The sequence below is a fragment of the Notothenia rossii genome (assembly GCF_949606895.1).
Source record: "Notothenia rossii genome assembly, chromosome: 8".
NCBI lineage: Eukaryota > Metazoa > Chordata > Actinopteri > Perciformes > Nototheniidae > Notothenia > Notothenia rossii.
Window position 1 is genome coordinate 54,745,772 of NC_136906.1, and position 16,639 is coordinate 54,762,410.

The 16,639-nt window shown below is 44.1% G+C and overlaps 1 protein-coding gene and 1 long non-coding RNA gene across 7 annotated transcripts in view; one reads left to right on the forward strand and one right to left on the reverse strand.

The window, feature by feature from the left end:
- The window catches only part of cnih3 (cornichon family AMPA receptor auxiliary protein 3), a 140,379-nt gene that overhangs the window by 28,448 nt on the left and 95,292 nt on the right, over positions 1 to 16,639 (forward strand). The window lies entirely within an intron of this gene.
- LOC307015579 lies at positions 12,879 to 15,762 on the reverse strand. 4 transcript variants are annotated; one of them, XR_013801595.1, is made up of 5 exons: positions 15,286 to 15,762; positions 14,418 to 14,895; positions 14,156 to 14,348; positions 13,446 to 13,976; positions 12,879 to 13,010 (listed from the first exon to the last, which is right to left on the reverse strand). It is a non-coding gene; the product is annotated as an uncharacterized lncRNA (long non-coding RNA). The 4 variants fall into 4 exon arrangements; XR_013801596.1 differs by having other exon boundaries at positions 13,446 to 13,510; positions 13,673 to 13,976; positions 14,156 to 14,895; XR_013801597.1 differs by having other exon boundaries at positions 14,396 to 14,895; positions 15,286 to 15,761.

Sequence of the window (16,639 nt, forward strand, 5' to 3'; positions counted from 1 at the left end):
GTTCAACATAAAGTGCCAGTTGCACCAACAACATAATAAATAGTTCAACATAAAGTGTACTGTACCATTTAAAATAAAAATAAAAAAGTGCCAGTGATTGACCTCAATCCCTCCTATTCTTCCAATATCCTGATGAAAAATAAAATCTCTCTGTTGCATAGGCCAGTGGTTCCCAACCTTTTTTTTACCAAGGCACCCCTGAAAATATTTCTCGAACCCAAGGCACTCCAACTTTTTGTAGATTTAAAAACCACTTCAGAGCTTAAAATAAAAACCATAAATACACCATAAATTGGTTTTCAAATGTGTATTTAATTGAAGAGAACATTTTATAGAACAAATAATGTATTCACACATAATAACAAGAACCAGACTAAAAATGTCAACACCATTTCTATGATGAATTCAATATTATAAACAGGCCTACTAAGTAGGCTCTTTTGTTTTGGCTGAAAATAGTAGGCCTACCTGTGTAAAAACACGAATACATATCAATACAGTTATTATTTTACATTTGGATTTCAAAAGAGGCAGGTCTATGATCACTTAGATTAAATAATAACTTAATAGAATTGGAGGGATGAAACAATGCCCTCTGACCTGTGGTCATGTGACTCATCAACCACATCCCAAATATGAAACATTCTGCATTTCGCTATCCAGATAATACTGATTGACAAAATCATAAATCATACATTTATAAGAAAGGCACACAAATTAACATCCAAACATAAACATTTCTCAGACCGTTACACGGTGCTAGTGCGACACTTGTGCCTGCTTTTGTGAGCAGAGTCTCTTGATGCGTGGGGGGATAGTGGACAGCGCAACGCGGAGGTCCTGCTCCGCTGACAGCCGGGTCCGGGTCTTTTTTTTGACATATGCGAGTGAGGAAAACGCCAGCTCGCACAAGTAGGAGGTTGAAAACTGTAAAAGCACCTTGATGGCACTCTCTGAGAGGGATGGATACTCTTGTCCCACAAGCAGCCAACATATATCCAGACGTAGTTCCCCGTGCTTCAGTTTCAGGGAGCGGTCCATAGATAGCTCTGCGAGTTCATCCTGAGCTCTGCTGTTTAAACTTGTGGCTGATATTAATGTTATTTTAGACTTCTTTTGCACTGCTGTTCCATCATGTTCTGTCATCCCTGCCTGTATTGTTGAGGGCTGGGGTGCTTCTTTATTTATTGTCACTACGTAACGATCCATCTTGAAATTATTTGGCGCGAGGATAAAAAGCTGCTCTGCAAACCGTAAACAATGACGGCTGACGTAAATCTTGAGAACTTAAGCTGTTTAATATTTCTAAATCTGAGCAATATATGTTTTATTAGCTTATGAACTCCATTGTACATGTAATAAAATAAAGTGTATTTGAAGTGAAGTTTATCAAGTGAGAAAAAAATGTGGAACATAAAAATACGTTTTTTTGCGGCACACTTGGACAGTGCTCGCGGCCCAGTGTGCCGCGGAACACCGGTTGGGAACCACTGGCATAGGCCACTGTTTGATCAACGCGAATTGGGTGTGGGTCCTTGTACTCCGAGTCGGGCTAACGTCCACGCTAGCTTCCACGCTAGCTGCTATAGGTTTTGCATTGAGGTGATACTTGAGGCTTGATGTGCTGCGGTGATATGCAAATTCCTTTTTGCATAATTTGCAAACAACCGTGCTCTTATCGATGCTTCCATCCGTCCGTTTTTTAAAACAAAATGTCCCATCCACGGGGCCAACCAAAGCGGTCTCATCAGCTTGTTCGTTCATGTTTGACTATTGTTCACTGTGGTTTGTTGTTGTTTGAAATCATGAACGTTAGTTGGTGCTCCAGTATAATCGGTACCCCTGAAACTCATCCAGTGAGAAACGTTCCGCGGTGCAAAGATAAGTGCGATTAAAATGCTTAAATTTTTTTAACGCGTTAATTTTTGTGTAATTAGTTAATCTTAATTAACGCGTTAAAGTCCCGGCCCTATTATTTACATAATTGTACATTGAGTTTTGCGTACCATGAGCGGGACAAATACAAATGAAATTAAAATCATTTAAACTTGTTTATTCTTATCTTATGTTACCTAGTTAGGATTCTATCTTTTCATTTATGCATATTTTACTAATCAATCCCCTTTTAAACTGTTTTTTTGTTTTTTTACTGTCCTATAGTACACATTGGAATGATTTCTTACTTTATCTATATTAAATAGATAAAGGTGTGCTCTCTCTCTAATTCTCTCTTGTGGGGGACACAAACGGGATTTCGAAAAGTGCGGGGGACATGTCCCCCCTGTCCCACAGTGGAAATGGGGTAAAACTCTGCCCCTCATGTGCTGTATAGGCTGGCATGACTAGGCTGTTCAATGGGGCTGATGTGTTGAGTAGATTCTGCCAGAAGGAAAATCACGGTCACACTCCTTATGAAGCGGGGGAGGTGCTGCTCCACATTGCTTTTCTTCCCGACTGCAACGCTGGTCCCGCAAATCATGCAAGAACGTGATTGGTCGATATTCATTGTGGGGGTGGGGGGAGGAGGGGTGTTAGATAGATATAGAGTTGTAGTAAGTAGATAGAGTTTGCTATGATTGAGGTTTTGTTTATGCATAGGGTAGATTCTTTTAACTACATTTCCTTTTTTGTTTTGTGTATTTTTTACATTTTGGATTTGCTTGGCGAGCTATTTTTAGAACATGCCCGCGCCGTGTTGGCTACCCCTGCTGTAGGCTATCCATGGTTCCGATAGAGAGAGGGGGCAGGGGGGGTCCGGGTATAAGGAAAACACAGACACTCATCACCGAGGTCACAATATCAATCGATCCAGCAGAGCAATAGCCTGTAGGCAAAACACAGAAGATCAACAAAAAATATGACATAAAATGAACTCATCAAAGCTGAAGTGATGGTCAACTTCATTCATTTTCTTTCCGTTTTATTGATTTAATCGCTATACGTTCCTCTCTCTCGGCTCCTCTTCACTAAAACTACACTTTTCGCGGCACACATGCAAATCAGCTCTCTGAATTATGAGATGACGTTTGGTAGGTACGCCAGCACAGTGCCCCTATGGTGATTATTCTTTTGCTGCACACTATGAATAGAAAAATATTCTGAGCACAGGGACGGGAAGTCAGTCAGAGTTGGTGGTGCGGCGTGCGGATGCGATTTTTTTTTAAATATTGAAGTTAAAAGCATCAATCTGGTGCACTTTGAGGGAAAAATTAAGAGATCTATGGATACATCTCTCAACACCCATATGAAACAGAACTGTAAGCAGATTTTCTTTTTCTTATATTTTACAAATCACTCCCCTTTTAAACTCTATTCTTGTTTTATCATATAGTATTTCATAACTGTTTTTAATGTATTCTCTCTGTGTTACGACTGATTAAACGGGTATGAACTCAAATGCACAACTCACAGAATTTAACAAAAAAAAGGTTTTATTCAAACCAAAGCTCAACGATAGTGGTACAAAAACAAAATCACTCTTAAAGAGGAAAAACACTAGGAGCATGAACAACAAAAATACTTAAACAAGACGTGGCTCAAAGCTCTGCTTGGGGTTAATCCTGGATTGCTAATGCTGGTGGTAGTCACAAGGAACGAAACGAACTGGCACAGGACAAAGGGAGACGAGGACAATAAATACACCAGGTAATGGAGAACAGGTGGAAACAATCAGGGGCGGGGTCGACAATCACAGGAGTGGGAGACACACAAGGAAGGGAGGTCAGAGTATCTGAAACGAGAGGGAAGGTTACTATTAAAAAATAAAGGGGAAAATCACTAGACCCAGACAAAAACTAACTAACATAATTTGCGAGACATGACAGTACTCCCCCCTCTAGGGACGACTCTTGACGGCCCAGGAACCTGAGGGTGCTGGCGAAAAAAGTCATTCATGAGAGTTTGATCCTCAACAAATCTTGATGGGATCCAGGAGCGTTCCTCTGGTCCATAACCCTCCCAGTCAACCAGGAACTGTCTCCCTTTGCCTCTGTTCCGGACTGCCAACAGGCGCTTGACCGTATAGACCAGGCCACCGTCGAGCATTCGGGGGGGTGGAGGGGGTTTGGCCGCGGGAACCATGGGGCTTTCCTTTACCGGCTTCAGTCGTCCCACATGGAAGGTGGGATGAACCCTCAGAGACCTGGGGAGACAAAGGCGAACAGAGACAGGGTTAATTACTTTGGCCACTGGGAATGGGCCTACGAACCTAGGTGCCAATTTTCGTGACACCACATGAAGGGGAAGGTCCCTGGTAGAGAGCCAGACCCTCTGGCCGGGCCTGTACTCCGGAGCTGGCCGACGCTTCCGATCTGCCGCCACCTTCATGCGTTCCCCACTCCTTAGAAGAGCCCTGCGGGTGGCGGACCAGATCCGGTGACAACGTCGAACCAGGGCATGGGCGGACGGGACTGTGACTTCCTTCTCGAGGTCCGGGAAGGTAGGAGGTTGATACCCATAGGCAGCCTGGAAGGGAGTCAACCCAGTAGGGGCCGTGGGGAGCGTGTTGTGGGCGTACTCTACCCATGTGAGATGCCTGCTCCAGGAGGAAGGGTTCTGGAAGCTGAGGCAGCGGAGCCCAGTTTCTAATTCCCGATTAAGGCGTTCGGTCTGGCCATTGGACTCCGGATGGTACCCGGATGACAGGCTCACCGACGCCCCGATGAGGTTGCAGAACTCCCTCCAGAAGCGTGAGATGAACTGCGGACCCCGGTCTGAGACAATATCTTTGGGGAAACCATGGATACGGAACACATGAGTCATCATGATCTCTGCCGTCTCTTTGGCAGATGGCAGCTTGGGTAAGGCAATATAATGAACCATCTTAGAAAAACGGTCCACCACCGTGAGTACGGTGGTGTTACCTTCTGACATTGGGAGCCCAGTGACGAAATCCACGGAAATCTCAGACCAGGGCCGGCTGGGAACCGGAAGCGGCTGGAGCAGCCCCATCTGTGCCCTGGAGGATGTCTTGTTGCGGGCGCAGACAGGACAGGCCTCCACATACTCCCGGACCTCACGCTCCATGGATCTCCACCAAAAACGTTGCTTGATAAAGAATATGGTCCTCTTGACGCCAGGATGGCAGGTGAGCAGCGATGAGTGAGCCCAATGGACGACCTGTGGACGTACAGTAACAGGCACAAACAGACGGTTTGGCGGACAACCACTAGGTGCTGGGCTCTCACCGTTAGCTTGCTTCACCACAGATTATATTTGCCAAGTGACCGCCCCTACCACACGGTTCAGTGGCAGGATGGATTCAGGCTTCTTGGCAACCGGCTCGGGGTCAAACAAACGGGACAGGGCATCCGGCTTGGCATTCTGGGACCCCGGCCTGTAAGACAGAGTGAAGTTAAAACGGTTAAAAAACAGAGACCATCTTGATTGGCGAGAATTTAGTCTTTTAGCCTTCCTAATGTACTCGAGATTCTTGTGGTCGGTCCACACTATAAAAGGGAGCTGAGCCCCCTCCAACCAATGTCTCCATTCCTCCAGAGCAATCTTTACCGCCAACAACTCACGGTTCCCCACGTCGTAGTTCCGCTCTGCAGAGGAGAGTTTCTTGGAGAGAAAGGCACAAGGATGAAGTTTGTTGTCTTCCTTGGACCGCTGCGACAGGACAGCCCCCACCCCTTCATTTGAGGCGTCAACCTCTACAACGAAATGACGAGTTGGGTCGGGGATGATGAGGATGGGGGCTGAGGTGAACCTCTCCTTGAGACGGCGGAAAGCCTCCTCGGCCTGAGGAGACCATACAAAAGGCGCCTGAGGGGACGTGAGAACATGAAGGGGAGAAGCAATGGCGCTGAAACTTCTGATGAAGCGCCTGTAAAAGTTAGCAAAGCCTAGAAAACGTTGCATCCCCTTGCGGTTGTCTGGCGTAGGCCACTTAGCCACCGCACTGATTTTGGCCGGGTCCATCTGGATCAGACCAGGAGCTATGATAAAGCCTAGGAAGGATACAGTCTTAGCATGAAACTCACATTTCTCTGCCTTCACATACAGTTTGTTCTCCAGGAGTTTTTGGAGGACCTGACGTACATGGTGAACATGAGAGTCTTTGTCAGGTGAGTATATTAAAATATCGTCAAGATATACAAACACAAAACGGTTTAAAAACTCCCTTAAAACATCGTTAATGAGTGCTTGAAAAACTCCTGGAGCATTGGTGAGACCAAATGGCATGACGAGATACTCATAGTGCCCTGTGGGTGTGTTAAAACCAGTCTTCCACTCATCCCCCTCACGAATTCTCACCAGATGGTAGGCATTACGCAAGTCTAACTTGGTAAAAATGTTAGAGTCTTGAAGTTGTTCAAAAGCAGTAGCCATGAGGGGGAGAGGATACCTGTTCTTTACCGTAATGTCATTTAAAGGAGAATAATCAATGCATGGCCTAAGGGACCCGTCCTTTTTTCCCACAAAGAAAAAACCCGCCCCAGCCGGGGAGGAAGACGGGCGGATCAGACCTGCACGAAGAGAGGTGTCAATGTACTCCTTCATAGCCTCCTTCTCCGGACCCGAGATGGAGTATAACCTACCCTTCGGAATTGGAGCCCCAGGTAACAGATTGATGGCACAATCATACGGCCTATGAGGAGGAAGGGAGGTGGCGCTCACTTTACAAAATACCTTGGCCAGGTCATCGTAACAGGGGGGAACAGAAGTTAAATCTGGGGTTTGATTCTTGCGGTCCAGGCTATGTTGAGTATTAGTAACCCGATCGGTACTACATTCCCCAGAAACCCCTCCTACTGCCATGTTTCCCACACACTTAAAACAATCCTGTGAACACTCCTGCCCCCACCCCTTAATTTTACCTGACCGCCAATCAACATAGGGGTTATGCTTGGTTAGCCAGGGAAAACCTAGGATGAGAGGATGTTGAGCAGAATTAAACAGGTGAAACGACATGAGTTCACAATGATCATCAATCATGATAGTGACGGGTTCGGTCTTGTGTGTGACATGAAATAGAAGTTTGCCATCCAGAGCACTGGCTTTCAAAGGGGACGACAAAAGTTCAGTATTAAGTCTCAGTTCATGAGCTAATCCCCAATCCATCAGGCTTTCGTCAGCCCCAGAGTCAATTAACACTTTTTGAGAGTTACTTCTTTCATGGCAGATTACCTTTATGTTGGTCAACTTGCGGGGAGGAAAGTCTGCCGTGGAAAGACGGCTCACCAGTGCCCTCCCTTTCACTGGTGAGCCCCGTCTTTTACCGGGCATCCAGAGAGAAGATGACCTTGTTGACCGCAGTAAAAACATCTTCCCTCCAGCAGGCGGCGCCGCCGCTCCTCCGTGGACAGCTTGGCACGTCCCAGCTGCATTGGCTCCTCGGCCTTGTTGGGGGACGCTGATCTCTGGGATGGAAGGAAAGAGGAACGTGGCATGGCAGTCTCCTGAGAGTGAGAAGAGTAGGAGTGCCCTCTAGGGTGGAAATAGGGTAGCGCAGCCCTGTCCTTCTCCCGTTTCCTCTCAGCAAGTCTGTTATCAATCCTTATGGACATGGCAATGACAGAGTCTAGTTCCACTGGCAGATCCAAGGGTGCCAGCTGATCCTTAATAGGGTCAGAAAGCCCATTAATAAAGGCATCGAACAAAGCAGAAGAATTCCAGCCACTATCGGCCGCAATGGTGCGAAATTCCACTGCATAGTCTGACACACTGCGTCTTCCTTGACTTAACTTGTAAAGAGCCCGAGCTGCTTCCCTGCCTGGGGACGTGTGGTCAAAAATGTTCGTCAGGGAGTCCGTAAACTGTCCCAAAGACTCGCATATCGGCGAGTCACGTGACCATTCAGCCGTAGCCCACGCCGCCGCTCGTCCGGTGAGATGGGAAATCATAAAAGCCACCTTGGATCTCTCCGTGGGAAAGGCTGTCGGTAGTTGGCTATAATGTAAGCTGCAATTCACCAGGAATGGACGGCAGTCATGGGATTCCCCGGAAAACTTCTCAGGCGGAGCCAGGCGGATTGACAGGGTGTGGGAAGCGGGCGCCGGGTCCGCATTCGCTTCGGGTCCGGCCGGAGGTGGGTGTGAGGGCTCAGTCTTGAGGTGAGCGAGCAGGTGGTGGATCTGCCCCGCCAGGTGGTTAATCTGGTTTGTAACAGATGACTCGAACTCCCTCTGGCTGTCTGTGACGTGTGATACTCCCTGCTGGATGGCCGTTAACTGATCCTCCTGTTGAGCGAGGCGGCCTCCCTGAGAGCGAAGCGCTGCTCTCAGCTGTTCAGAGTCGGCTGGGTTCATGTTTAGGCCAGTTCGTACTGTTACGACTGATTAAACGGGTATGAACTCAAATGCACAACTCACAGAATTTAACAAAAAAAAGGTTTTATTCAAACCAAAGCTCAACGATAGTGGTACAAAAACAAAATCACTCTTAAAGAGGAAAAACACTAGGAGCATGAACAACAAAAATACTTAAACAAGACGTGGCTCAAAGCTCTGCTTGGGGTTAATCCTGGATTGCTAATGCTGGTGGTAGTCACAAGGAACGAAACGAACTGGCACAGGACAAAGGGAGACGAGGACAATAAATACACCAGGTAATGGAGAACAGGTGGAAACAATCAGGGGCGGGGTCGACAATCACAGGAGTGGGAGACGCACAAGGAAGGGAGGTCAGAGTATCTGAAACGAGAGGGAAGGTTACTATTCAAAAATAAAGGGGAAAATCACTAGACCCAGACAAAAACTAACTAACATAATTTGCGAGACATGACACTCTGGCTGTCCATCTCATAATGTTCACATAGAAACTAGCTGTCATTAGGAATATCATTCAGAAGAATTATAATTTCATGCAAAAATCTGTCTCAAAAAGAGGTTGCACATTTAAATTCAGGTGTTGTTATGGCAACGTCAGTGGCCAAACAGCCACATTTACAGCTCAAATACTTCAAACATGCTGTCGGCACGTAAAGCAGTGGCATGCCACCATTTCAGCTGACTTTTTCTCAGAAATACTGTCACATAACATCCATATATTTCAGTGCTAGGTTGATGCTTAGCTAAGCTAACTATGAAACACTTTAACTGACAGGACTCAGGATCAACTGTGTACTCTACTTTAGCTTCTAGCTTCATGTCGAACAGTAAGTCAACATTTTCCAGAGCTTTCTTTGAAATCATCAGGTAACGATAATAAATATTATTGTATGACAAAGTGTTTATTTAATATCTCTGGCTAGCTATAGCTACTTGCTAATGGTTTAACTTACCCCCGCGATTCAAAGTAACGTCAAAGTAGTTATTTATGCTTTGCTTACATGTTCGCATAAATTGGAAGTTTACTGACATTTACATACCTTGTTTACCTGGCACAAGTGGTGGCTCTTGGGTTGTTGTGTGAGCCACCACTTGAGAATTGTCGTATTTTTTAATATTTTTTTTCTTATGTCCATCTTCAAAAACTCTTGAGTCCGACTGACAGTTTAAACATTGTCACAGGATAGGTACCTGTCAGCCAATAAGACACGTTTATTTCCATGCAACTCTCTGGTTTGTCTGGTGTCTTGCCTCTGTTGCATTCACTGGACACGGGAAATTACAATTCTGCCGTCCTCTCATGATGTGGTTCAGGTAAAGAACGGTTAATGGATTATATTATTCAGGGAGAATTGTCCGGGGCTACAGAAAAAACATTCGGGGCTTTGGTCCTGTATAATAACGTCATATTAAATGCAGCCATTTGGTCTTTTGCAACAGCTTTTGAGAGCAGTGCATTCATCGGTGTTCGTTTTAATGCTGCCAGTTTGTTGACGGCCTGTGTGTTGATGGGACTTCTCATGCTCCCTAAATGTTTCCCCTGCCTTTCACCAGTTCTTAAATCCTCCTTTCACAAATCTCCCATCCCTGATCTTCTCTGCACTGACAAGCTTCCTTTCTATAGCAGAGCAACAGAAGAAGCACACCGCATTCCCCCGTCCCTGTCGGAGCATGTAGTTTTTACAGCACCCATTCACTTAGAGCAGGGGTTCCCAACCTTTTTTCGCAAGAGCCCCCCCAAATGACTCCTGTTGGAAGTTGCGCCCCCCCCCCCCCCCACACACACACACACACACACACACACAAGGGGGGGGGGGCGCAACAGCGGTAATTCAAGTTTAAAAGTCTAAAAAATGCTACAACTAGCGTCAAAAACTGGATGAATGTGAAGTATTTTGTTAAAGGAGGACAAAAGCGTAATTAAGGAGCACTATTGGAGTGACTTTGATGGTTATTGGACTCAGGATTAATTAATTTGGATTCCCGCTGTATGAAGAAATTAAAGGACGGCGCAAGTGGGAACAAATCACAAAGGGATTAAACTGTTTAAAACACATGCTCAAAGTAAACCGGATTTTGCCGATGTGTTTATGTGGATTCAAAAGTCGAGACCGATCTGATCGGAGCACCTGTGACAAATAATCCAACTGAAACCGGCATGGTTTGGACACTTTACGGACAGAAGAAACATTTCTATTAAAGAAAAAATTATACTTTTCTGTCTTTTTATGCCTTTATTAGCTAACTAATTTTTATTAAAATTAATTAATCAATTATTGTTTATATTTTATTGTAATGTAACTACAAGGCTTTTAGTGACAATCATGTATTGCCTTACAATTATATGTAAAAAAAAAGAAAATGTAAAAAAAAAAAAAGTCTAAATATGATATTTGGCCTCAAATCATCTGAGGCCCCCAGGTTGGGAACCACTGACTTAGAGAGTGAGAGAGAGGGGCTAGATCGGGGCTTGACCCACGCCGCTCAAAACGGCTCAATAGGCACACTGTAGCAGAGTCCTGCATCGGGTCAGGTACCCGCAGGACCCAATGCAGGACCCGCAAAAAAAGTGATTCGCGGGTGTTATTTTTTCAAATGCTTCTTCCGGGTTCGGTTCTGGGTAAAACAAAGATGATGCGAGTCGGGTCGCGGGTGTTGCATAATAAATATATTAAAATAATAATAATTTAGTTTAATGTTTAAATCCTCAGACCTCTCCCCCGCGGGACCGCGCATAATCATAACCTCTGCAGCGCGCCACATTCGAAATGGCTGAGGTGAAGTGGAGCTCGGAGAATACAGCATTGTCAATAACTTCCTCAAGAGCAGAATCCAACGTCTGGGAGGCTTTGGTGCCATCCTAGATGGAGAAAATAACCAACATCCCACGCTTTTTGAGCCAAATATACAACTGCGTGTGTTAATAATTGCACGTTTTCACTGCTCATATAGGATATGCGGGTTCGGGTCGGTTTGCAGATCTTGTGGCGACGGGTCGGGTCGGTTTGCGGAACTAATTGGCAATATGTGCGGGGGGCGGTTTCGGTATTGCACGTCGCGGGGGCGGGTCTTGAAAATCAGACCCGTGCAGGACTGCACTGTAGACCAGGGGTCTCCAACACGTCGATTGCGAGCTACCGGCAAGGTAGGATTTTCACCGTCGGCCATGACGGTCTGGCCGTGAAACCCCGAAAATAATTGTACGTCCTATGGCCACCATGGCCTGTGTGCCCCTGATACTGTTAAAATCTCGAAGTTGCTTTAAAAGTTTCAGAACAGTGGTTCTTAACTGCATTATGCTGCATTCACAATGGACGCGATGCAAACATTCTCATCGCTCTAACCGCTGGATTTTCACCGCGGCTTTCAGCTTTGTTTACTCCTGTCATTCAAACAGGAAGCGCTGGAGAGGGGGCGGGGCTTATATCCGTCTAAATACTGTGGTGGAAACCAACTACGACAAAATTAACCTATTTTACCATGATTTAATTGTAATACACGTTTCAAAAATGATGCCGAAGTAACTAAATACTGATAACGGTTAGTAAAAACCAGCGCCATATAGATAGAAGAGTTACGACAGCGGAAGTCCAAAAACGGTTATCGTCACGTGGTTCATGTAGACGAGGATTGTTCCCCGGAAGTTCATGGCTGGCAATGTGAATGCATTGATAACAGGAGATAGAACTACGAATTTTGGTAATTATTAGGGAATAAAGGTTTTGATTTGCAATATTTATACAACAAATCGATATGTGTATGTATTTACATCAATATGTTTTAAAAAATAAAATAGAATTTGCTAATATTAAGTGATAATATTAGGATTAGTCTGAACAACTAGTTTACATGTTAGGCTAACAGTGCCTTGGTTAAAGAGCCTGTTGCTGTTTATAGCTTTGAATTCTTTAAAACCAATATTATCTTCTTAAACTTGTATGGTAGTCAGGAGCATCACTTTCTAATGTTTATTGATATATTTAGAGGGAGGGGATCTAAAGGAATGCTTCAAAATTCAGATTAGATTAATTTCTAACATTTTCTTAAATTCATGGTAGTTTCAGTAATCCCATGGTAATTGAGGACACAAGTTATCTAAATGACTAATGTCATCTTTATGGCTTTCAGAAAGGAGAGGAGACCGACAGGTGACTATCAAAGGACTAGCAGCAGCAGCATGATGATGATGATGATGATGTTCAATGTGTTGTTTAAGGAACATCCATTGCAAATAAAGCGTCTTTGGGTCTAGAAAAGCGCTATATAAATCCCATTTATTATTATTATTATTAAATACATGGAATTCAATAAACATTGAATAGCATATCATGCGGTTTGACTGTGCCTTTTCCTCCGTGTTGTCCTGGTTTGCTGTGCTGCCTCCTAGTCGCCACCATGGTTTGCTGTGCTGCCTGGGGATGCTCAAATCGCTCCGAGAAAGGAGTACGAATGTACGGCTTCCCCACTGACACAGAGCGGAGGAAAAAATGGCTGGCTCAAGTCAGCAGGAGCAATTTCACGACCAACAGCAAAAAAATATGTGAGGTTATTATATACAAACACTGCATTTGCACTTTTTCACAAAACGAAAACCACACCATTGGGAAAGCTTAATGTTTTGTTTAATACAAAAAAACAGGAAAAGGCTTGAAAAACACAGAGTTGAGACTCAGGGTGCAGGGTGAGGGTCTCAATGCAGGTATTCAGGCTCCATTAAATCCCCCTCTGGTTCTTGTGCTGAAAGAGGGAGTAACAGACAGGAGAATGGGTTATACACACCTTTATAGCACCTATTGGATGGGAAATTGCCTTGGGGAGATAAGGTGTGGTCTTTGTTCCCAACTGAAGTTATGGAACTTTATTATTTGTGAGTTTAACAAAGTATGACAAATGGCATCAGTAACAGATGTGATATGAATTTCTATAAAGTTGTCTCACATTCTTGTTCATATTTTATATACAGTATGTAATGAGTATAACATGTCCAGTAAGTATAAAGTGTTTCCTAATACCGTGTATTCAAACACTATGGAATATGTATGTGGGCAGACAAAACTGAGTTGTTCTCTGTGTGAAGTAACCTCAAGTCACTCCGCAGGCACATTTTGATGCAGAACAGTTTGTCAAGACAAAAAAGGGCAAGACTAGGCTGAGAGCAGAGGCTATACCCACCATCTTCGTGCATCGCCCTGTGGTCAAAAAGAGAAGGGCAACTGCACCACGATTCACCCCGGGACCTGTATATACAAAGCCCATAGCTCATGATCACAGCTACAGTGTGAAAGGTGACACAGGTATAATAAGTATGAACTCTTAGTAACAAAAGTCATATTTCTTATTTTTAAGTGGTATAATATTTTAAATGTTCGAAAATCTACAGTGCCATGTCTTCTACTTACATTAGTCTCAAAGATTGAGGGAAGAAGGGATGAGGAGACTGAGAGAAAGGAAAGTGAGGGTGAAGAAAGAGAGGACATGGCTAGTGAGGAGAGACAGGGAGGGTGGACACCACCCACTCAACCAGCAGCCAGTCAGCATACGAGGGAACCAACAGCCAGTCAGCATACAAGGGAACCAGCAGCCAGTCATCATACGAGGGAACCAGCAGCCAGTCAGCATATGAGGGAACCAGCAGCCAGTCAGCATACGAGGGAACCAGCAGCCAGTCAGCATACGAGGGAACCAGCAGCCAATCAAACAGATCTATTAAAAATATTAAAGAGAAAATTAAAGAGCCAAGAAAGAATCACCAAAAAAACAAAGTCTGCACTAAGAAAAATCAGGAAGGAAAATGCAGCTCTCAAGAAAACAATGAAAATTAGGGACAACAAATATAAGAAAACGTTTTAAAAAGACCAACTTAAGGCATAAGGCAGACTCACCACAAAGGGGATGAAATGGAGCAATGAGACAATTAAGAAGGCTTTAAAAATGTGCTTTGCGTGCGGACCAACGGGTTACAAAACTCTGCAGGAATTGCAGATTCTCCTTCCAGGAATAAGGACACTGCAAAGAAGGATGCAATGTGTTAAGTTTGAGCCTGGTGTGTAACAGCTAACATCACTGCCCCTCCACCTGCCAACATCACTGCCCCTCTACCCGTAACATCACTGCCCCTCCACCCGTAACATCACTGCCCTCCACCTGCCAGCACCCAGCCAGAGGAGCGCAAACAACAAAAACAAGCAAGGTGTCCCGTCATGTACCTGGAAGTTTGGGTTGGCAAAATGGAGTAAGAGAGGGACTTGAAAAACCTTGGTGGCTCTCTACTCATGTTGTTACAGTTGTCTTGGTTACAGCTCTCAAGTTTTTTTTTTTGCCATTTCCACATCTTTAGAAAATATGAAATAAATGAAGTGAAATCAACCTCTTCTCTGGAGAACAAACTTTGATTTCTCTGTCTTGTGAGTTTCCAGTCTTGCTGTTTTGCTCCTCCACCTGTAACATCACTGCCCCTCCACCTGCCATACAGTAGGTTACTAACAAGATGACTTATATAATACAGTGATAGAATACATGTTTAGTATGCTTACTTATATAAAACAGTAGTATTAAACTTACCTTGTGTTTTCACTCTCACTTAAGTCCCTCTCCCTTTGCCATCAATCCAAAATCAGCTGAGCTGTAACATTATACAGACAGGTAATAATCAACATAATCACAAGGACACAATATGGCTCTGCTAAAAACACTCACTCTTACACGCACCAAAATTATATTTATCTAATATTTAACTCCCTCCACCCACGCATACTATCCCGTTTAGAAGCCCCTCTTCTCTAATTCAACAACGTTGGACAAAATGACATTAAGAGAACGGAATTTACAATCAAAAGGCTGTTCAACGTGTGTTGCTAACTTGATCCGTTATCCTAGCTTTATCTGTTATCTGTAAACGTTCCCTAAATCTACTAATTTAGGGATAATCCACTGACATCCTTTAATACACATGTTAATTTGAATCAGATGTACTGATAATATCCGCAATATAAATCTTTAAACTTCTTCTTACCTTTAAAAGTCCGTCACGAACGGTCTATTATGCTGCAACTCTACAGCTCTGCTAGCCTTGGCGCTAACTTCCGGGGAACGATTGAGAGGCTCCACGATCCGCCATTGCTGTAAAAAAGTGGTCCATTGGAGTGAACGGAGATGACATAACTCTCAGTCTATACGGCGCTGGTAAAAACCATGCTTTGACAAGTGTGCATGCAAGACGGCAGGCGAAAAACTTTTAAAATGCGCGTTCTCTGAATGGAGCGATCTCCATTCGATCTGAGGCCTGTACTACAAAGCCGGTTCAACATAACCTGGATATGTTTGAGTTAGCCGGTTGGCCTAATCCAAAACATACGCACTCTCGCTAAGCGGTCCTACAACGCTGGTTATCAAGTGGATTATTGATGTGTCGGTCGCGAACGAGCCGGCTCTTTTAAGTGAACGACGGGAGCCGGCTCACGCCCGCGAACGAGACGGTTTTTGTTTTTTTGTTGTTAAGTAGCCTAATACAAGACAGAATGATATGAACTCTCTGATACCACCCAATGAATGCACTCACTTGCATGTAGAACCACACTACACAAAGCAGATAGCAACACCTATAAAAACGTAAGCATAGACATTTAAAAAAAGGGGCTACTGTATCGACATTTTAAAATTATATTTAAAGAAAAGGCCCCAACAAAACAGCAGGGCTCTATTTCAGTATTAACCATAGAAAAAAAGACAGCAACAGCTTACGTCAAATCTTTCCTGAGCCAAAGGATAATCATAAATAAATAACAGTGAAAATAAATATATTGCAATGCTCAAAACAGCAGCATCCAACAGTCTCTAATCATAAAAAAACATAATACTAATAAATGTATTGCAATGCTCAAAACAGCAGCATCCAACAGTCTCTAATCCTTGGATATTACATGTCACTGCATGCATGCACGGAACAGCTGTAGCGCGGAGATCATCATATCATTCTGTCTTGTATTACTTAACAACAAAAAAACAAAAACCGGCTCTTTCGCGGGCGTGAGCTGGCTCCCGTCGTTCACTTAAAAGAGGCTCTTTGAGCCGGCTCGTTCGCGACCGACACATCACTAGTCTGCACTCACAGTGCCGCGGACTGTACTTAATGTTACTCTGATCCGGTTACTTATGTTGTGGCAGATATTTAAGTAAGCTTTCTTAACGCTAATATTATATTAGTCAGATTGCTCTGAATATGGGAGGTGATATTCTATTAATTTTCAAGTTCACACAGTCGGTGATTTTTGCCGGCCGTCTTTCCTGCAACAGCAGTTTTTCTGTATTTCCTTTCTCCTGTAATATGACTTGATCGCTTTAAACTCTGCACACTGAGCTCTGATTGG